The 23,027-nt window shown below is 46.1% G+C and overlaps 1 protein-coding gene across 2 annotated transcripts in view; it reads left to right on the top strand.

Annotated features, from left to right (window-relative positions):
- The window catches only part of CASR (calcium sensing receptor), a 204,126-nt gene that overhangs the window by 36,147 nt on the left and 144,952 nt on the right, over positions 1–23,027 (top strand). Inside the window, exons 2-3 of one of the 2 annotated variants that reach the window (XM_059720323.1) lie at positions 2,754–2,981; positions 7,470–7,579. The exons of the other annotated variant lie outside the window; for it this stretch is intronic. The gene's annotated coding sequence lies outside the window, so the exon portion shown is untranslated. The remainder of the gene's footprint in view (positions 1–2,753; positions 2,982–7,469; positions 7,580–23,027) is intronic. 2 annotated transcript variants of the gene reach the window in all.

The raw sequence follows: 23,027 nt of genomic DNA, 5'->3' as shown, positions 1-23,027 counted from the left end.
TGGACATCTGCTGGGAGGAGCAGACAGCCAGGTTGGACCGTTCCAGGAGGTTCCTGGCCGAGATATAGGACCTCCACTTAACCTAGGAGGTGCACAGTCCCACCAGAGGAAATGCCCTGTTGGACCTGGTCCTGGCGACAGGCGATAATCTGGTAAGGGGGCTCCAGGTCCTTGACCACCTGGGTGACAGCGATCATCGCTTGCTGGAATTCATCATCCAGCGCAGGGTGACAAGGGCCTGCAGCAGGGCGGTAGCCCTAGACTTCAAGAGGGCCAACTTCAACGAGTTGAGATTGGTGGGAGAGGCACTGGGGTTCTCGAGGGCAGGGGAACTCAGTGCCCAGAGTGGTCTTTCCTTAAGGAGACTATACTCATGGCCCAAGGGGTGACAATCCCAACAAGAAGCAAGGGGGGCAAGAGTGCCCGAAAGCCTCCCTGGCTCACCAAGGATGTCCAGGAATGCCTGGTTGCCAAAAAGGCGGCGTACACCTGGTGGAAGGGGGATGCTATCTTGAAAGAAGAGTATACCTCCACTGCTCGGGCCTGTAGGGGGGCTGTTAGGAAAACTAAGGTAGACATAGAGGTAGGACTAGCATCCAAGATCAAAGATAATAAAAAGTCTTTTTTCAAATATATAGGGAGGATGAAGAAGGCGCCGGGAAATGTGGGGCCCCTGCAAGATGCGCTGGGCAATCTGGTGGTTGTGCCAGAGGAGAAGGCAGACCTCTTTAACAAATTCTTCACCTCCGTTTTCTTGTGCAGGGACCGGGACTCCCCCACCGTGTTTCAAGACGGACTCGAGGGGAACGCCTCAAGACCTAAGGTTGAGGAGGACCGGGTTAGAATGCTTCTGGAGGGGCTGGACGTGTTCAAGTCAGCAGGTCCAGATGCTCTCCACCCCAGGGTGTTGAGGGAACTAGCAGGGGTTATTGCTGGGCCCTTGGCACGGCTTTACGAGTGTTCGTGGTGCTCAGGCCAGGTGCCAGATGATTGGAAGATAGCAAATGTGGTCCCCATCTTTAAGAAAGGGAGGAAGGAGGACCCGGGCAACTATAGGCTCGTCAGTCTTTCCTCAATCCTGGGGAAACTCTTTGAGAAGGTCATCAAGGAGCACATCTGTGATGGGCCGGCATCGGGGATGATGCTTAAGGGCAACCAGCACGGTTTCGTTAGGGGCAGGTCATGTCAGGCCAACCTGATTGCCTTTTACGATCAGGTCACAAAAGCATTGGATGCAGGTGTCGCCATGGACGTAGTCTTTCTGGACTTCAGCAAGGCCTTTGACACTGTCTCCCACCCCATCCTCATTAAAAAACTAGGCGACTGTGGCATCGATGCCTACACAGTTAGGTGGATTGCTAATTGGCTGAAGGGTTGTACTCAGAGGGTGGTGGTGGACGGGTCATATTCGACCTGGGGGGAAGTGGGCAGCGGAGTCCCCCAGGGCTTGGTCCTTGGGCCCGCACTGTTCAATTTCTTTATCAGCGATTTGGACAACGGGGTGAAAAGCCGCCTGTTCAAATTTGCTGATGATACCAAAATTTGGGGTGAGGTGGGCATGTTAGTAGGGAGGGAAAGACTGCAGAAATACCTGGATAGGTTGCAAGGGTGGGCTAACAAAAACAGGATGTGTTTCAATACGGACAAGTGTAGGGTGCTGCACTTGGGCAGTTGTAACTGGTAGCACACTTATAAGATGGGAAACTCCCTTCTTGAGAGCACAGAGGCAGAAAGGGATCTTGGAGTCATCATTGACTCCAAGATGAACATGGGCCAACAATGCAAGGTCACGGTTGGCAGGGCTAACTGGACCCTATCGTGCATCCACAGGTGCATCTCAAGTAGGGCCAAGGAGGTGATCCTCCCCCGCTACGCAACACTGGTCAGGCCACAGCTGGAGTACTGTGTCCAGTTCTGGGCACCCCGCTTCAAGAGGGATGTGGACAACATTGAGAGGGTCCAGAGGAGGGCCACCCTCATGATCCGGGGACAGCAGGGCAGACCCTACAATGAGAGGCTACGGGACCTGAACCTGTTCAGACTTCACAAGAGAAGGCTGAGGGGGGACCTTGTGACCATCTATAAACTCACTAGGGGGGACCAGAAGGGTTTGGGGGAGACCTTGTTTCCCCTAGCATAACAAGGGGATAACAAGGAATAACGGCCACAAGTTGTTGGAGAGTAGGTTTAGATTAGACATCCATAGGAACTTCTTCACAGTTAGGGCAGCTAGGATCTGGAGCCAGCTTCCAAGGGAAGTGGTGCTGGCTCCTACCCTGGGGGTCTTTAAGAAGTGGCTCGATGCCTACCTGGCTGGGGTCACTTGAGCCCAGTTTCCCTTCTGCCCAGGCAGGGGGTTGGACTTGAAGATCTACAAGGTCCCTTCCAACCCTACTTCTATGATTCTATGATTCTATGTCGTTAGCCTTCTTCTCAACAAGGGCACACTGTTGGCTCATATTCAGCCTCTTGTCCACTGTAACCCTCAGGTCCTTTTCTGAAGAGCCGCTGTTTAGCCAGTCAACCCCCAGCCTGTATTGGTGCATGGGATTGTTCCATCCTAGATGCAGAACTTTACATTTTCCTTATTGAACCTCATGAGATTTCTTTTGGTCCAATCCTCCAATTTGTCGAGGTCTCTCTGAATCCTATCCCTACCCTCCAGCAAATCTACTACTCCTCCCACTTCAGTGTCATCTGCAAACTTGCTGAGAGTGCACTCCACTCCATCTTCGCTCCACTCTGTTTTTCAGGTCATTGATGAAGATAGTGAACAAAACCCACCCCAGGACCAATCTCTCAGATACCCCACTTGATACCAGCTACCAACTAGAAATGGAGCCATTGATTGCTGCCTTTTGAGCCTGATGATCCAGCCAGTTTTCTATCCTCCTTACAGTCTGTTAATGGAACCCATACTTCCATAGTCTGCTTGCAAGACTGTTGTGGGAGACCATATCAAAAGACTTGCTAAAGTCAAGGTATGTCATGTCCACTGCTCTCCACATCGACAAAACCAGTCATCTGGTCATAGAAAGTAAGATAGATATAGAGAGATAGATTGGATATATCTAGGTGAGTCCAGGAGATATCATGCACCCTATGCTCCAGAGGAAAGAGAAAAACCTCTGAAGTCCTTGTCAGTTTGACTTGGGGGTGGAAGGGGGGGAGGAGAGGGAGGAATTGTTTTTTTACCTCAAATCTGACAATCACTTTGATAGCTTGTACGAAAAATGAACCAGCTAGGTATCTAAGGAAAAAGGATTCTCTTCATCATAGCAGCCCACACTGGTCCACTTTCCTGTCTTCAGCTGTGGGGAATCCTGGATGCATCTAAAGAATACAGTCCTCTTCCCACGTGGGAGTTGATGAAAAAAGGACTACTTCCTCATTCCTGTGGGTAACTGATAGAAGCCCCAAAGTATGAAATTTGGTTGTCATTCATTCATTCATTCATATGGAATACAGCAGCCAAATGATAGAACCAACCAATGAACAGCAGCATTGAGGGATAAGACTAGAATGACATTTTTAGATTTGATATCTGTTGCAAAGCATTGGCAGTAGCCTGGTGCATGTCTTCCAGGCAACCATTAAAATGATAAATAGGACATTCCTCCATGATATGTGCTATAGTTTGGATTTCACCATGCTTATGGTCTTTAATAAAATTCCACTTATGTTGTAGGTAGTTTCATTTACCTTGTTTAGGGCAAACCCTATTCAATGTTGCCCAGCTTCACCTTGCTAAAGCAAAGCCAGGGGGTTTAGATGTAGGATTCATGATAAAAAATCAGGCTGGTATGGGTGCTCCTGCCCAAACTGGGGCACAGTTCTCAATTGCTAAATAAACAAGGGCCAGTGCTGATGTTCTAAGAGCTTCAGCATCGCTTCCCCAATGCCAGTTTTGAGATGATGTTATTACATGCAACAAATTTATTTTTAGTTATTTGTAGATGATACCTACGGGTGAGACTACAGTTAAGGTGGTATCCTAAATATTTGGCAGTTAGGTTCATAGTTGACCAGTTTCCACAAAAGCTGTTTCTTAGTCAGGTGTTACCCTGGGCTTTAGTGAGATGAAAAAAGGAATAAACTGTTTTGTTAGGGTTGGGCTTCAAATACCATTTGTTAAAATTGTTTTCTAATTTTGCCAAATCATTACTGAGTGTGATTTCAATAATGCTAGAATCAGAGTTCTGTGCTAGGATTGTGATATCATCACTGTAAATAAATGTTCTTGATTTTGTAAGAGGAATATAATTTGTGTACCAATTGGTTGGAAACCTGATGTAAATGGAGAGCTGCCGGTGGTGTTAATCTTTTGAGAACAATGCAGGCAGTCCTGTGCTTCCTAAGGCCCATGAAGGAAGGGGCTGAGCAAGGGGACGTAGGTTTACCAACTCCAAAGCTGGGAGCAACCATCCATCACAACTTCTTCACATGCAATCATACTCTTTCTCTTAGAGACTGCATTAGAGCATACTCTTAGATAAATAGCTCATCTTGTTTTGAAGAGGCTCACTACCCTGCTAAGATTTTTCAGTCCTTAATTACCCTCCCTGTGAGGAAGTTATATTTTATTTCAAGGCTGGATTAGTCTTATTTCTGCCTCCAACCATTGCAGCTATGTCAGCAAAGTTGGAAAGTACCTCTCTCCTCACTATCAGAGATCTTTTCCATGGTTCCATGTAGACAACAATCACTTACTTCTCCACTTTCTCTGTTATAAGCTGAATAAGTGGTTCTTGAGCCTTCCACTATAGGGTTTATTTTCCAGCTTCATGCCCAACCTCCTCTTCTGAATTCTCTTGAAGATTTCCACCACTTTCTTGAAGTGTGAGCACAAGAACAAGGCACACAACACAACTTTAGTAGCAGCCTCACCTACAGCTCTCCATTCACACAGGGATTTTAACCAAATTTCATGCTTTGGGATTGTGCCAATCACCCATGGGAGTTCTGTGTACAGGGGGAAAGATTACTTCCCTGATTCTACTTAAAATAATAGAACAGTAGTGTTGGAAGGGACTTCAGAAGGCTATTTGGTCAACTCCTGATCATCCTTGACTAAAGCATCCCAGTCAAATATTTTTCTAAACTTCTCTTACAAAATTCCAGGGTTGGAGATTCCAACCCTGTTACTCTTGTTACTCTTTGATGGACTCTTTCAAATTTGTCCACATCTTTCTTGAAGTGTAAGGCCCAAAGTAGGGCACATTGCTCCAAGTGAGGCTTCACCAGTGCCAAATAGAGTACAAGGAACACTTCTTTTGATTTGCAAGTGACGCTCCTGTTAATACAACCCATTTTGTTATTGGATTTTTTTTTTTTTACAACAAAACCACACTGTTGACTCATATTCAGTTATGGTCCACTGTAATACTCAGGTCCTTTTCTAAAGTACTACAGCCTAGCCAGTCAATTCCCAGTCTGTATATGTGCATGTAATTGTTGCATCCTAAAGGCAAGACATTTGACTTGCTTTTACTGAATTTCATTTGATTGATAGCAGACCATTTTCTTCGGTTATCAAGATCATTCTGAAACCTAGCGCTACTCTCCAGAGTGTCTGCAACTCCACCCAACTCGGTGTTATTGGCAAATTTGCTAAGTATACACTCAATCCTATCCTCCAAATCATTAATGAAGATATTAAACAATACCAGGCCCAGGACAAAACCCTTGGGGAAATTCTCTTCATACCTCATCTGAACTGGACATCAAGCCATTGATGACTGTTCATTAAGTATGATGATTCAGTTATTCTTCTACCTTAAAATTCTATCTTCTTGTCTGTATTGCTTTAGTTACCTAATCAAAATGTTGCAAGTGGTATCAAAAGCCTTGTAAACATCATGTCACATCTATTAATAGATTCATAGATGCTAGGGTCGGAAGGGACTTCAATGGATCATCGAGTCCAACCCCCTGCCAGTGGCAGGAAAAAGTGCTGGGGTCATGTGACCCCAGCCAGGTGTTTGCCAGTCTCTTCTTGAAGACCGCCAAGGTAGGGGAGAGCACCACCCCTTGGAAACCCCTTCCAGATTATGTCAACCCTAACAGTGAAGAAGTTCTTCCTGATGTCCAACTTAAATCTACACTCTAACAGCTTATGGCTGTTGTTTCTGGTTATTCCAAGGGGTGCTCTGGTGAACAGAGTATGTCCTATTACCTGCTGCCTTTCTCCCCCCTGCCCCCCCCCCCCCCCCCCCCCCCCCCCGCCAGTGAATTTGTATACTGTCACAAGATCCCCCCTCAGCCTTCTCCTGTGGAGGCTGAAAAGGTCTAGGTCCCTCAGCTTTTCCTCATAGGGCCTTCCCTGCAGGCCTCTAACCATACAAGTGGCCCTCCTCTGGACCTTCTCAAGGTTGTCCACATTCTTCTTGAATTCCAGCACCCAGAATTGGATGCAGTACTCTAGCTGCGGCCTGACCAGTGCCACATAGATGGGGAGCATCACCTCCCTGGACCTGTTAGTGATGCACCTAATAATGAATTACAAAGTGCGGTTAGCTCTGTTAATTACTTCATCATTATTGTTCTTCCTCCATCCATAGAATCCATCACGTTGTTATAGGAAGAAACCAGGTTTCTTAAGTATGACTTACTCTTGATTAATTCATTCTGGCTCTTTCTGATCACCTTGGTCTGATCACTTCTGATCATGTGCTCCAGGAGTCGGGGGCAGGGCACTTTAATTAGAGCAGTTCTGAGAGCCTCTCTAATTAAAGTGCCTGGAGCGTCCCATGTATCAGCATCCCCACGCTTAAAAATGGTGATGGATGTGCTTTAACTAAAGTGTGTTGAATGAGCTGCCATTTTTAAGCATGAAGTGCTGTAATTACAGTGCATTGGAGCAGCCAATGTATTGGCTCCCCTTGTTCTCCAGGTGCTTAGAAATAGATTCCCTGATGACCTCTTCCATGACCTTTCCTGATATCAACTGAGTCAACTATTTCCCTTTCTTAAAGATGGGCAGTATATTTACCCTTTTTCAGACATCCAGGCCTTCACCTTGCCTCTGCAAGTTCTCAAAGAGGATAGCCAATGGCTCTGAAATTACCTCAGCTAATTCCTTCAGCACTCATCTCATCTGGCTCTGCTGACTTAAAAACATCTAACTTCTCTACGTAATCTCTAACTTGTTCTTCCACTACACTAGGCTGTTATCTCCTTCCCTATCTTTGTTGCAAACTGCACTGGTCTTTCAGTAGCTAACTTTATTTGTCTTCATTTACTGTCTGCATTATGATACATCCAGGAGTGTATTGACCATATTAGCCACAGAATTGCACTGAGAGTCCCTGCTGAAGTGACTATCAGAACTCCTAAATTCTTCTCTGAGTCACTGCTAAGACAGAGACTCTCATCCTAAGAGTTTAACCTGTGTTTACATTTTCAAGGTGTATTATCTTGCATTTGGCTATATCAGAATGTGCTTTATTGGAGTTTTGCTGTTCAACCAGGTGCTTCGGATATTCTGTAACAGTAACCAATCTGCATCATTTCATAATCATAAGCAGTGGAGGAGTAGGAGATTTTTAGAGGCCACCTTGTCCATTCACCTGCACTAAAGGTAGGTTCCATTCCTGAGAGAGACTTGTTTAATTGGCTACTAAATAGACTTTAATGGTGGAGGTTCCATAGCCTCTGTAAATAATCTGTTCCAGGGCTTAACTCCCTTATATTTAGAAAATGTATTTTGAATGTCTCGCCTAACTCTCTCTTTTTTCAATTTAAGACCATTACTACTTGTCCTAATCCTGGTGGCTATGGAGAACAGATTAAAATCCTCCTCTTTACAGTAACCTTTTACTTATTTGAAGACTGTTATCATGTCTTCTCTTGTCTGGACAAACCCAATTCATGAAGTTTTCATAAATTATATTTTCTAGGTTTCTGATAATTTGAGTTGCATTCCTCTGGAATTTCTCAGATTGGTCCATATCCTCTTTGAAATATCATGCCCAATACCAGGCACAGCATGCCAGCTGAAGTCTGTTCAGTTGCTATCCCAGCATCCTATATGACATCTACATAAATTACATATTAACCTCTAGTTGTTTGTTGAAAGAATATTCCATTAATTCTGTTCCATTATTTGGCTCTGAAAACCTGCCAAATTACTGGGATTATAGTTCTGTGCCCCCCCCCACACACTTTTACCTTTATAAAATATGAAACTTAAGCTTGCAGTCCTCTCATCCTTTGAAATCTTCATTTTCCAAGACATAATAAACATCAGCATTAGTGGTTCAGAGTGCTCCTCAGCTGTTTCAGTTCCTACTTTTGGATGTACGTTGTTATTGATTTGAAAATATTTAATATGAGCAGGTTCTCGTATTCCCAATATTTTATAACTATTTTGTTGATTCCATTAGCTTCCCCTATCATTTGCCTACTTGTGACTCATGTTCACTACCATTTACTTTGTTTTTTTCCATCCTTAAAATATAGATATTTTATAATTTTTATCACTGATTCCACATCTCATTTCTAAGCAACATGGCTTTGGCCACCCTAACAGTTTTGCTTAGCGTATGTTTGCTCAGTTTGGCTCAGTATAACTTTTTGGAATAATTTCTTTCTGGGCATCAAGTAGAACAGGGGTGGGCAATTATTTCAGCTGGAGGACTGCTTAATGAGTTATGATGAGCTCTCAGGGCCGCAAGGGTAGCCCCACCCCTCGAATGGTGTCCCAACCCCTGGTTGTCATCTTGGGACCAAAAGTCCCATTCCTAACCCCTGAACTTTGCCACCAGAAGTCCTTCCCCTTGTCCCCAGAAGTTATCCTTTGGGAGGGGGCTTTGCTATCTTGGAACCAGAAAAAAACCAAATCATATATTAAAAATCAAAATCTACTATAACATATTTTAATTTTATTTCTAAAAATATTTTTGTCCTGATTTATGCATGTATATATAAAGGTGATTAGGTAATCACACAAAATAAAGTTTTACTCTTACATATTGTGTATGGGGGATATGTGGGAGAGTGTCTTGTAGGGGAGGGTATGGGAGAGTGTGTGGGGTGTGGTTGGGAGGTGGGTGTGTGTGTGTGTGTGTGTGTGGGATGCAGCTGGGGGGTTGGTGTCCTCCTGCAGCCGGCATCTCTGAAAGCCTGTGCCCCTCCCACTGGCTTTCAGAGGGGCAGCTGCAGGCCAGTAATAATTGTCTTTTGGAAGGGCCCCATGGGCCAGAGAGAATGGGCTGGATCTGACCAACAGGCTGTATTTTGCCCTCCCCTGCAGTAGAAGATCTTTGAACAACTCCTAGTTTTCATTAACGCTTCTCACTTTAAGTTTACATTCCCAGCCAAGTATACCAAAGATTGTTTTAGATTTTGCCAAATTTACCAAACATATTGCTGGCTGTTGCCACATTTGTTTTGCTCAAAATAAATGTTACCAGGTCATACTCAGTATGGAAGTAACTCAGTTTTGATTTATTTATTTATTTGATTTGCCATAATGCTGCCTTTTCCAATGAAGTCTCAGGGCAGCTTACACTAAAAAACAGAATATCTTCAAAATAGGAAAGTGACAAGAGGACAACAGAAGCTTAAAAGAGAACACGATCAAGAAAAAACAGAGAACCCCCTAAACAACGTATCCTAGTTCTGGTTGGTGAATGCTTGTCCAAATTAGAAGGTTTTACAGTACTTCTGAAAGATGTCTAGACTTGGGCTTTGGCAAGCTTCAAGAGGAATAGAGTTCTGGAGCTGAAGAGCAACTGTAGAGAATAACTTCCTACACTTTTTCACCAAGGGGACTTCTCATACTGATGGTACTTGTAGGAGGTTTGGTCTCGGCTGACCTTAAGGATTTCAGCAGGGCATAAGGGAGAAGGGCTCAGGTTTTACCGGTCAAATCCAGCACCTTGAATTGCACCCAGAAAGCTATTGGGAGCCAGTGTGGACACTGGAGCACTTAAGTTATATACTCGTGGTAACCCAGTCTGTCAGAACGTGGGCTGCCACATTCTGCATCAGCTGCTGCTTCTGAACAGTGTTCAAGGGCAGCCTACATAGAGCGCATTTCAGTAGTCTATCACTGAGGTTACAAAGGCATGGGTGATGATGGTCAGATCAAACTCAAAAAGAAAAGGTAGCAGCTACCCGACAGATGGAGTTGGTGAAAGGTGCTCCAAGCTGTGACCAGCACCTGAAGATCCAGGGGCACTCCAAGGCTGCAAACCTGAGTGACAAGGGAAGGAGGAACCTCTCTGTAGGTAGATATGGGTCAGTGATTAACTCTTCTTTACCATTAGAATAAAGACCAATATTGAATTAACTGGAACTGGATACAGGACTTTCCATATTAAGATATTGTTTTTTATACTCTTTGGAAACTCCTAGGATGTTTTGTTATTGTCTGTACACTGCATGTCCAGCAAATATTCCTCAGGTTTTAACCATCCCTGCTAGCCAGGAAGTTTAAGATGGCAGAAAAGGTATAATCAGGAAGAGTTGGAAACATCAGGAAAAAATTCCTATTTGGTAATGCATTCAAACAAAAGTCTTCCTGTCTCCCAGGAAGCAGCAAAGGGAGCCTGGGTGCTTGGAACTTTTCAAATCAGACTGGATTAAGTATGGGAGGACAACTAACTTTAGAGAGCAATTGTACACTAGTGCTTGAGGGCCCCAATTAAGTGAACAAGGGGTGGCCTATATGCATCCAAGTGACTATAGTGGCTTCAGTTCTCTCAGTTGTAGGAACCCGTGTAGGTACAAATTGAGAAGGCCCTATTTTGATTTAGCCAGATTTTATTAAAAGAAGACCTCATTCAAAAAAAAAAGGGGGCAGGGGGGAGGGGTTCTCTAGGCCTCTGCTGAGCCATGTGCATGTGCAGACCTCAGAGCTGTTGTTAGTTACACAGTAGTTGCATGCAATTGAATATGAAGAGAGATGGAACCAAATGGCAACATGTCCTCCAAGAAGATAAGCAGCTGCACAAAACAGTCATCCTGGTTCCCTCTAAAAATAAAGAAGTGAGCCATTAAGAAGCTAGGATCTTGCTGGATGCACAGCGTTCCACACTCAAAGGGATGGCAATAGAACCTTGAGATAAATGGTATCTACGGCTCAAATAGAACCAAGAGTATGGAGAGCCCCACTTTTTCCATCACTTGGAGCAGACCATCTGATCCAGCATGACTACTTGCCTATTAGTATATAGAGGAGGATGCTTATCACCATAATATCCAAACATTCAGTGGCTAAATAGAGTTTTATCCTAGGACTGGCAAGCCAGGGCAAGATGTTCCTCTGAAAATGAATTGGGAGAGTTACTCGTTTTCTGTACCTGAAGTGTAAGACAAAAAAAGTTTCAAATCCTACTCTGATCTGATGGAAGTCAATAGAAGTAGAGGTGATTGAAAAAGGTAAAGCCAAATTTGGCGGGGGGGGGGGGAGTGAAGCGACTGATTCAGCAGCCTGCCCAGCATCTTTCATCCAGGTGCTTATTGTAGAACAGCTTAGTAGGTGCTAAGATCTCCCATCCTTCCTCAGGTCTCCTTTCCTTTGCTGTTTAAAAAAATGGATGGCATCTCTCTCTCTCTTTTCTTTCAGACTGAATCTTAGTTTGTGTATTTGCCCATGTCCTTTTTCTTCATTTCTGGATTGATGGGACTAAGAAACAGGTTAAGTGAGGCACTCTAGAGAGGGCAGAAGGGTGCCACCTGCTGTCACCAGCACAAAGGATCTGGGATGGGGGTAGGGCTGGGAATTTGGCCTTGGAGAGAGTGAAGTTATCACATAGAAAGAACTTCTGGCTCAGTACATGAGCTGGCAATATGGGTCTCAGTCTTGAATGGCATCTCCCATCAGAATTCCCTCTGCCCTCCTCCCACACACATAATGAAATTATCCATTAACTGTATGGCTACTGAGAGCCAATCAGAGGTGACATGAGAGCCTGAGGGTGGGAGAGGGGATATATTGCTATGGAAACCATTACAGGAAGTGGAACATACATGAAAGTTTATAGAGTTTAGTCTGTCTTTGGTGGCTGCTCATCTGTAGTATTTCCCTTGCCAATGGCAGCACCAGAGTCAGCATAATCCCTGCTTCAAACAGAGATGTGAAGATGTATCTTGTCAAAGCAGGAAATGTTCGTTTTATTTTCTATTCTTTTCTCTTTTCTTTTTCCAATGGCTTAAATAATCACTGCAAAGCTGGTTTTTATCACGCTCCTGCCGCTGCATTTTTCCAACCCAATTAGGCCATTACGAGGGCTAAATGAGGCATGGAGTCTCCAAAAGTCACACCGTTGTCCCGGAGATGGAACGTGTATTGCTGCAGAGCTGGCAGGCAAGTGAGCTGGCTGGGGCTCACTGGAGTGTGACCATGGGTATTTTTGTGTTGTAGCCTACACAGAAAGATCACCTTCACAATGAGGAGAAAGAGTGTCAGTTTTTAAATTTTATTTGAAAAGATACCAGGAAGTGAATAGAGTTGCCCTGGTTGCTATCAGGTAAGGAGACCATGTTTCCCAGTGCTGCAGTTGCTGAGAAGATGGGTATATTGAGATGACAGTATATGGGATAGATTTTATTGATGGCTATGCTGCTGTGATGGCTGTGTTGTATGGTTTCTGCTCTCATGCACCTGCTGAACCTCATTAACTTAGGCTGATGCAGCTGCCTAGGATCATCCTGTTCCAGGCCCTCACAGCTACTCCATCAACAAAAGAGCCATGCCACAGTTCCCTGTCTTCAGTCCCCTCTGACCTCAAAACAATTTTCCGTGAAGTTAGCTGTGAAAATGTTTCTTGTATGTTTCACTTCCTCCAATGGTGTTCACATTAATTTCCATCTTTCTCCCTCTGTTCACAAGTTCTCACTCTGCCCTGCAGGGCTCCCAGGTACTATAGAGTTAATAGAGAGTTCCACCCAATGAGGGTAGAGAAGCAAATGGGATTCTAGTTAGGAGACTTGCCATACAAGAGACTGACAAGGGCTTGTTGTCATTGTGCCCACTCACTTCAATAAACCATGGCATTCCTCAACAGTACCCATGACACAAAAGTACAATCTGTCCTCTTCCTCAGCCCCTGAGGATCCTTTCTTCTTCTAGAAATGCTTCAAAGGAGGTACCATGCTGTCTTTTCCAGAGTTCCTCTCCTGCTGCTTTTGGAAGTTTATATTGTCAAGGTTATAAACCAACAAGATATTTTTTAAGAAACTTTCTTGTTAATTGAAATTTGTTTTAGGGGGCGGTGCCCTCCTTTTCTGGCAAACCCAATTGTACATGTGCTATACAGTGTTGTTATCTTGGGACACTATAACCCTCTGGCTTTTTCTTTCTTATTAGTTACTCTGCCTTTCTTTTATGTTGACTGGGCGCATCTATACGAGATACTAACATCACAAGTAGACTAACTCTACTGTGCATTAGTGCGGCTGGCAAAAACCATGCTAATGTGCTAACTCACAGGAGAATTAATCTACTGTGCATTAGCGTCACATAAAAACCGTTTGTCTGTGCTAATGCACAATAGCGCCAATTACAGCACATTAAGTTTAGTACAGGTTTCCCTCACCTTTTGTGGTAGATGCGCTCCTAAAAAACTGTGCATAACTCAAATTTGCATAATGGGAACCCACTTTACAAAGTAACAAATAGGGATACATTGCAAGACCATGGTGGGGAGGGAGGGAGTGGGGCTGAGGACTAGGGCTGGGGCAGGGGCAAGAACTGGGATGGGGGGGGCACAGCTCCTGCTGCTACATGCACCCTGAGAGGGCACAGGAGGCTTGTGCCCCTGGATCTGCATGTGGGACAAAAGCAGGCTGCTGCTGCAGGCTGGGGCTGGGGGGGTTGGGCCGTGCTGTGCTCAGGGCGGGCGGTGCTGGTGCTGGGAAGAGAGGTTGGGGGGGCTATAGCGAATTTTGGGGTGGCTGCAGCCCCCCCATATCTCCCCTGCCAGCACCACCACCACCCACTTCCCGGCAGAGGCTGGGACAGGATGTGTTCAGGGCAGGCAATGGTGGTACTGGGAGTGGGGCTACGGAGTAGGGGGGTGGCAGCCATCCCAAAATTCATTGTAGTGCCCCAAAACATCCCTTCACAGTGACACCACTGCACACCCTGAGCGCAACACAGCCCAACCCCTCTGCAGGGAAGAGCCTGGCACGGCCACCAGCCCCAGCGGTAGCCTGCCCTCATCTTGAGCACAGATCTGTGGGCACAAGCCTCCTGTTTCCTCCTGGGGTGTGTGTAGCAGCAGGAACTGCACCCCTCATCCTATGCCCCACCACAACTGTGCAGCACCTGCCTGTGCCCCAGCCCCACTCCCTCCCTCACCACTGGCAGGGGGCCTCTACTTGTGTTACCACCTGGCCTGGCTGGGGCCCTATTCACCCCAGCCCCTGCTCCTGCCTGTGCCCTGATCCCTCCCTCACCACTGGGGCCTCGATCTGCACCACCCCCCCCACCCTCCCGCCATGGCCCTTTCACCTTCTTCCGCCTCTTCCCCCACAGACTTACTTGCTGCGCGTGGGGACGGGGATGGGTGAAGGAGCAGTGCCTATGCCAATCACATAACAGTGAATTTACCTCGCATACAACAAATTTTGGGTTTAAAAAGGGGCATCACATAAGAGCGAATTCGCATATACAGAACCTGAATAAAGCGGGGGAGACCTGTACCTGTAATTACAGGTACTAAACTTTAATGTGCTGTAATTACAGCACATTAATAAACATGTAGATGCACCCACTGAGGGTAGAAGCTTGGGACTCTAGTCATGGCTTGTTCCTGGACATCAAGATTCAAAATGTGACCCACAGTCCTCCAATGGTGCCTGCCTCCAATGGACATTCCAAGTACCTGTACTGGCTCAGAGTCCTGTGTTTGCAAGAATTGTTCCTTAAACAGGTCATGTAGTTATAGGGCCAGAAAGGAACAGGAGACCAGACTACAGCTCCATCTCCTGGAGAAATTCACAGGATCCACCTCAGATTCTAGACATCAGGACTGGTTAATGAGCTCTGGTAGATTTTTGGATGGGCCATAGCTGTAAGGTCCATTCTGGAGGCAGTTTCTCACCCCAGGGGAACAACATGTCCCCTATACTCTTCAGATCTCACTAGAGTAATTTAGCAAGCCTGCTCATAGGCTGGTTGGCATGCTACAGTTCTGTGGCCTTACTAAAGTAACCTTGCCTGTTAACAAGGCACTAATGAACACAGTCAAGCTGGTCTGGAAGTCTCCTGCTTCTTGCTGTGCCACTGACAGGAAACTAGACAAAAAAAGTATCAAGACCTCCCTCAAGAACTAAAGTACTTTTATACCCACTTGGTGCCCTCACTGGTAGTAGCTGCAGCAAGTAAAAGGGCCAGACAGCTATGCTCCACTTCTAAGGAAATAAGATGAGCATGTTAACCTTTTTCTTTGTAACTCATGTTCATCATCTAGCTGACACTTCTGAATAGCAATTATCAAGAGATAAATAGTCAAGGGAAATGGCCCAGGCAGGAGCAGGTGCATCCTGCACATCAACACCTGGCTGCACAGGTGGTGTTACCAGCAGGGCTTTGGCTTCTTCAGCCATGGGTTATTCTTCCAAGAAGAAGCATTGCTGGGAAGAGATGGGATCCACTTGATGAAGAGAGGGAAGAGCATCTTGGCAGACAGGCTCACCAACCTAGTGAGGAGGACTTTAAACTAGGTTTGTGGGGGGATGGAGACCAAAGCCCTGAGGTAGATAGGGAAGCGGGAGACCTGGAGGAAGAGCAAGCAAGAGAGGGCAACAGGGGAGATGCTCTCATACTTCCTGAGAAATCAGGGCAGTGGAATAGTTACCTCAGGTGCCTGTACACAAATTCATGGAACCTGGAAAGCAAGCAGGAAGAATTGGAAGTCCTTGCACAGTCACGGTACTATGACATGATCTGAATAACAGAGACTTGGAGGGATAGCTCGCATGACTACAGCACTGTTGTGGATGGATACAAACTGTTCAGGAAGGACAGGCAGGGGAGAAGAGGAGGAGGAGTTGGACTTTATGTAAAAGAGCCATATGATTGTTCAGAGCTCCAGTATAAAACTGGAGGGAGATAGGCCTGTTGAGAGTCTCTGGGTTAAGGTCAGAGGGGCGAGCAACAAGGGTGATGTTGTGGTGGGGACCTGCTATAGACCACCAGACCAGGAGGAAGTAGTGGATGAGGCTTTCTTCAAACAGCTAGTGAAACTATCCTGATCACAGGCCCTGGTTTTCATGGGGTACTTCAATCACCCTGACATCTGCTGGGAGGGCAATACAGCAGTGCGCAGGCAGTCCAGGAAGTATTTGGAGAGTATTGGGGACAATTTCCTGATGCAAAAGCTAAAGCGGCCAACTAAGTGCCATGCTCTTCTTGACCTACTGCTCACAAACAGGGAAGAATTGATGGGGAATGTTAGTGGATGACAACTTGGTCAGCAGTGACCACAAGATGACTGAGTTCAAGATCCTGAGGAAAAGGAAAGATGGAGAGCAGCAGAGTAAGGACCCTGTACTTCAGAAAATCAGACTTCAACTCACACAGGGAACTCATGGGCAGGATCCCCTGGGAAGCTAGACTGATGGGGAGAGGAGTCCAGGAGAGCTGGCTGTACTTTAAAGAAGCCTTAGAGTGCAGGAACAATGTGCTAGAAGACTAGCAAGTATGGCAGAGGACCAACTTGGCTTAGCAGAGAACTTTTCAGTAAACTAAATCACAAAAAGGAAGCTTATAAGAAGTGGAAACTTGGACAAATAAATAGGGAGGAGTATAAGAGCATTGGGAAGAATATAAGCACTAGGGAAGAGTATCAGAGCATTGCTCAGGCCTGCAGGGATGTAGTCAGGAAGGCCAAAGCACAATTGGAGTTGCAGCTAGCAAAGTTTGTGAGGGGTAACAAGAAGGGTTTCTACAAGTATGTGAGTAGCAAGAGGAGGATCAGGGAAAGGGTGCTCCCCTTACTGAATGGGGAGGCAAGTTTGTGACAGAGGATGCAGAAAAGGCTGAAGTGCTCAATGCCTTTTTTACCTCTATCTTCACAGGTGAGTTCAGCTCCCAGACTGCTGCACTGGGCAGCACAGTTTGGGGAGGAGGTAAGCGGCCGTCAGTGGTGAAAGAACAGGTTAGGGAGTATTTAGAAAAGCTAGACATGTACAAGTCCATGGGGCCGAATGGGATGTACCCGAGGGTACTGAGGGAGTTGATTGATGTGATTGCAGAACCACTAGCCATCATCTTTGAAAACTCATGATGATCAGGAGAGGTCCTGGATGATTGGAAAAGTTACAAACATAGAGCCCATGTTTAAGAAAGGGGAAAAGGAAGATCTTGGGAACTACAGACCAGTCAGCCTCACCTCAGTCCCTGGAAAAATCATGGAGAAGGTCCTCAAAGACTCCATTTCTAAGTACTTGGAGGAGAAAAAGGTAATTAGGAACAGTCAGCTTGGATTCACCAGGCCAAGTCATGCCTGACTAACCTGATTGCCTTCTCTAATGAGATGACTGGCTGTGTGGATGCTGGGAGACCAATGGATGTGGTGTACCTTGATTTTAGCAAGTCTTTTGATATGGTCTCCCACAACATTCTCGCAGGCAAGCTAAGGAAGTATGGGCTGGATGAATGGACTGTAAAGTGGATAGAAAACTGGCTGGAGCATCGGTCTCAGAGAGTAGTAATCAGTGGCTCTATGTCTAGTTGGCAACTGGTATCAAGTGGAGTGCCCCAGGAGTTGGTCCAGGGGTCAGTTTTGTTCAATCTTTTCATCAACGACCTGGAAGTTGGCATAGAGTGCACCCTTATCAAGTTTGCAGTTGACACCAAGTTGTGGGGAGTAGTAGATATGCTCCAGGGTAGGACTAGGATTCAGAGTGACCTAGACAAATTGGAGGACTGGTCCAAAAGGAATTTCATGAGGTTCAACAAGGACAAGTACAAGGTCCTGCACTTAGGACAAAACAAACCCATGCACCAGGACAGGCTGGGGGCTGACTGTGTGGGTAGCAGCTCTGCAGAAAAGACCTGGGGATTACAGTGAACAGTATGAGCCAGCAGTGTGCCCTTGTTGCCAAGAATGCTAACAGTATACGGGGCTGTATTGGTAGGTGTGTCGCCAGTAGGTCAAGGGAAATAATTATTCCCCTCTATTCAGCACTGGTGAGGCCACATCTGGAGTACTGTGTTCAGTTTTGGGCCCCCCACTAGAGAAAGTCTGTGGACAAATTGGAGAGAGTCCAGCAGAGAGCAACAAAAATGGTGGGGGGCTGGGGCACATGACTTAAGGCTGAGGGAACTGGGCTTATTCAGTTGGGAGAAAAGCCTGAGGGGATTTAATAGCAGCCTTCAACTACCTGAAGGGGTATTTGAAAGAGGATAGAGCTAGACTCTTCTCAGTGATGGCAGATGACAGAACAAGGAGCAACAGTCTCAAGTTGTAGCAAGGGAAGTTAGATTAGATATTAGGAAAAATTTTCTCACTAGGAGGGTAGTAAAACACAGCAACAGGTTACCCAGAGGTGGTAGAATCTCCATTCTTGGAGGTTTACAAGACCTGGCTAGCCAAAGTTTTGGCTGGGATGACCTAGCTGGGCATGGTCCTGCTTTGAGCAGAGGGTTAGACTAGATGGGCTAGAGGAATGACTTTCAGGGAAGGTTAGCTGCAAAGTAAGCAGGGGTAACTCTGAATAAGTAGTTGCAGACCAAACAGTGGCAGCACCACCAGAATGTGGTAGGGACAGCAGATGGCAATACATTCCTGACTGAAAAGCCATATCTATCCTTTGATGATGCTGTGACATGCCTAGTACAGGTTGCTGCTATAGTAAGCCTGACCAGCCCCCAGCCATGGGTCTACAGGTCCTCAATGGCAGAGCAGGCAAAAGAAGATGGTAGAATCTCAACAGCTGTGAATGCAAATGAAGGCTGCAGCGGAATGAGATCTCCAATTGGCTTGGCCTCCTTGCCATTGGATCAAGGTCCCGTTCTGTCAAAAAACATGTGGAAGCTGATATGAAGCAGCTTTTCCACAATAAAAGAAATCATGCACAGGTATCTTCCATGGAAATGGCTTTTCCAGAACATTCTTCAATTCCTTTGTGACTAGCTAGTGATGACGAAAGCAGGATTGTGAGGTCTGGAAGCTCCTAGTCATGAACTGGTGCGAAGGCAGCAGTTACACGAAGGTCATTTAGCACCTGGACAAGGATAGGAATGTGATTTGGTAGCTGTAACTGCAACTGAGCAGCTTTCTTCAGGATTTTCTCTGCTCACCCCACATGGGGAGAGTACTAGAAAACAAACCCTAAACATAAGCGGTCTACCTTCTTCCGTACTGGATAACCACATCCAGTGGGATCACCTTTACTGCAGTCAATATCAACAGATGCACAATCAGTTTGGGGACCTGGAACATCAGGGACCTAATGGACAATCCTAATACTGAATGCCCAGAGCACTACACAACAATTGTGGCTCAAGAATCCAGGTGACAACATCAATATTGCTGCACTGAGCAAGACCTGGTGAGCAGATGGGCAACTCAAAAGGGAATCAAACCTCTGGAATGGATCCATCAGCAAGGAAGGAGTAGGAAAGGTCAAATCCAATGGCATCTTCCTCTTAACCAAATGCATGGAACATAGACTCACCAACACCCTGTTCTTGTTCTTCCAGAAAAAGAGGCACAAGACATCATGGCAACACCCACGATCTAAGCATTAGCACCTAATTGATTGTCATCATCCATGCCTGGGATCGCAAAGATGTTCACGTCATCTGAGCTGTCCTGGGAGCTGATGGTTGCAGGACTGATCATTGACTCATCTTTTTGGTTATATCACTCAGACTGGCTCCCAAATGATGGCTAAAGTAGAAACAATGTTGGCAAAGGATCAACACTGAAGGACTCAAAGACCCAACCGAGACGTCTTCCTTCATTGCCTCAATGAAAAACTGGCACATTCCAATCAGCAGCAATGGGAGAATGTCAGCAGCATGTGGGGTGCCTTCAAGACCACTGTCATCAGTGCCTGTGAAGAGACACTTGGATTCTCTACTGAGAAACATCGAGACTGGTTTGACGAGAACAACTGGGAGATTCTGTTGATCAACTGTAAGTGTAAGGCCTTTTGTGCTTGGCAAAGCAACACTGACTGCAAGCAAAAGAAATTGAATCTCCAATAAGCCAAGACAGAGGTCCAAAGGAAGATCCACAATATGAAGAACAAATGGTGGGAAGACAAGGCTAAAGAGATTCAACATCTCACTGACATCCATGATGTGTGGTTTCTTCAGTACCAAAGCCATCTATGGTCCCAGCACTCAGGGACCAACCCCCTTGAGTCCTAAGGATGGAGCAGACCTGATCAAGGAAAGGGAAGCCATCAATGCCCATTGGAAGGAGCATTTTGAAGACCTTCTCAACTGAGACTCTGCTGTTGATGAGAGTGTTCTCAACTCCATCCTGCAACACCCAGTCAGATATGATCTAAGAATCCTTCCAACCCTTGACAAGGTACAGAACGCCATCAAGCAAATGAAAAACAACAAGGTATCTGGAGCAGATAGAATCACTGTGGAAATCTTGCAAGCAGGGAGGAGAGGAGCTCACATCACAGCCTCATGCTCTTATCTTCAGGATCTAGACTGAGGAGGAAATCCCAGATGACCTCAGGGATGCCCTGATTGTGACAGTCTTCAAGTGTTGCCCTGAGGGGTCAGGTCAACTCTCAGGATCTCAATATAACGCTGTTAGACAGCAGGGTGTGACACAATTTCACATATACAAACACACAAATCAATTAGGTGCATACACACACCCAACTCAGGCACATACACATCCAACCTAGCCTAGGCACATGCATATATATATATACACACACACACACACACACACACACACTCACCAGTTCACACACATACAACCCACCTACATGTACACACAAGTAAGTTCCTAACTTGGATGGTACGGTATGTATGTGTATGCTTGGGGTACCTGGGATACTTGGGGGAAGGTTAAGATTTCATAGTTTCATAGTTGGTAGGGTTGGAAGGGACCTGAGCAGATCATGAAATCCGACCCCCCTGCCATGGCAGGAAAAAGTACTGGGGTCAAACGACCCCAGCAAGGTGTTCATCTAACCTCCTCTTAAAGACCCCCAGGGTAGGAGCCAGCACCACTTCTCTTGGAAGTTGGTTCCAGATCCTAGCCACCCTGACAGTGAAGTAGCGCCTCCTGATGTCTAGTCTGAATCTACCCTCTGCCAGCTTGTGACTGTTATTTCTAGTCACTCCTGGTAGTGCTAGGGGGAACAGGGACTCCCCCAATGCCTGCTGGTCCCCTCTGACTAGTTTGTAACAGGCCACTAGATCCCCCCTCAGCCTTCTCTTGTGAAGTCTGAACAGGTTCAGGTCCCTTAGCCTCTCCTCGTAGGGCCTGCCCTGCTGCCCCCTGATCATGCAGGTGGCCCTCCTCTGGACCCTCTCAATGCTGTCCACATCCCTCCTGAAGTGCAGTGCCCAGAACTGGGCACAGTACTCCAACTGTGGCCTGACCAGTGCTGCATAGAAGGGGAAGATCACCTCCTTTGACCGGCTTGAGATGCATCTGTGGATGTATGACAAGGTATGGTTGGCCTTCCTGACCGCGTCCCCGCACTGTCGACCCATGTTCTTTTTGACATCAGTAATGATTCCAAGATCCTTTTCTGCCTCTGCACTGACAAGAAGGGAGTTCCCCAGCCTGTAGGTATGCTCAGTGGACAGTGAGAGAGAGTTAAAGTGTAGGGAGTGAAAGTTGCCAGAACCAGGATTAGCTCTGGTAGACTAGAGAGAAGCTGGCTGAGGAACTGAGTCTTGGGTTTACTTAAGATCAAGTGGTCCCAGGGTTACTCAGGGTCACCTGGTGTCAGGGTGGAAGTAAGGGAGAAAAAAAAAAAGCTTGGTGGCAATGAGGAAACAGCTAGGAGACAGAGGAAAAAGGCAATGGGGATGAGACAAAAACAGTGGCAGAGATCAGGGAAAAAAAGGCAGTGGGGTTGAGACAGAAGTTAGAGGAGCAGAGATTGGAGCAGGGCCAGAACTGTAGTAAAGCAAACCCAACTCAGGGGTCCAAATAATAGTTTTGTTAAACAGACAACACACTACACAGCCCCATGAAGTTATTGGTTCCCACACACACAAGCACTCACAATGGCAGCAGGAGAAAGAGACTCAGTGGAAGGGTTGGAGTCCAGGTAGGGAAGAGAAGCAGAGTCCAAGTCCTTGGTTGAAGGGGGAGTGGGGGTGATAGCTACCTATCCAGGCTGGAAAGGGGTCTTTGTCCAGTAGGTGTTGTCCAGAGGGGGGTTGCCAGCATGGCCTCTGGGTGGATAGGTGGTGTGGCATGGTGCTGGTCCAAACAGAGAGGGCGTCCCAAGGAGTCAGTCTTTACTACCCCTTTTTATGGGGCAGACTACCTCAGATCTCCTATGGGGAGGGCCTGTCCAGGCAAGGTCAGTCCTGTCCCAGAGGGCTCCAGGTGTTCTTACTGAACATGTGCAGCTTGGCACAATGGTGGGTTGCCTCATCTTTTGTGTCTTGAATGCTGAGGGTGGTTCCAATAGCTGGGTCGTTGGTCCAGGTATTGGTGTTGATGGCTCGGTCATTCAGAGGGAGCTATTTTTAGACCTACTGCCATTGTCTCTCAAGCACCCTCATTCATCCCCATTCATTCAGGAACCAAGTTACATAGGAGGGGTAGTATGAGTCATAGGTTACACAACCGGGCATAGGAAGAAGATGGAGGCATGACATTACAAGATGGAAACTTGACATGACTTACGCTAACTTACATATATAGGGCTAAAACAGTAATCACACAATATAAAAGCATTTTAAAACATCAATGCAAACATAATAATTATCACTTATAAAACAGTGGGTATCAATATCAAAATAACAGGGCACTTATTTGCAGAGGGGAGAGAAAAATAAAACTTACTACCTAAAATAAAATGTTAAAGCTTATCTTATATCTTAGCTTACTTATAATTATCTATAG

Source organism: Alligator mississippiensis, chromosome 1 (assembly GCF_030867095.1).
Source record: "Alligator mississippiensis isolate rAllMis1 chromosome 1, rAllMis1, whole genome shotgun sequence".
Lineage (NCBI taxonomy): Eukaryota > Metazoa > Chordata > Crocodylia > Alligatoridae > Alligator > Alligator mississippiensis.
The sequence above is the reverse complement of the archived record's forward strand: the minus strand, read 5'-3'. Positions and strand labels throughout refer to the sequence as shown.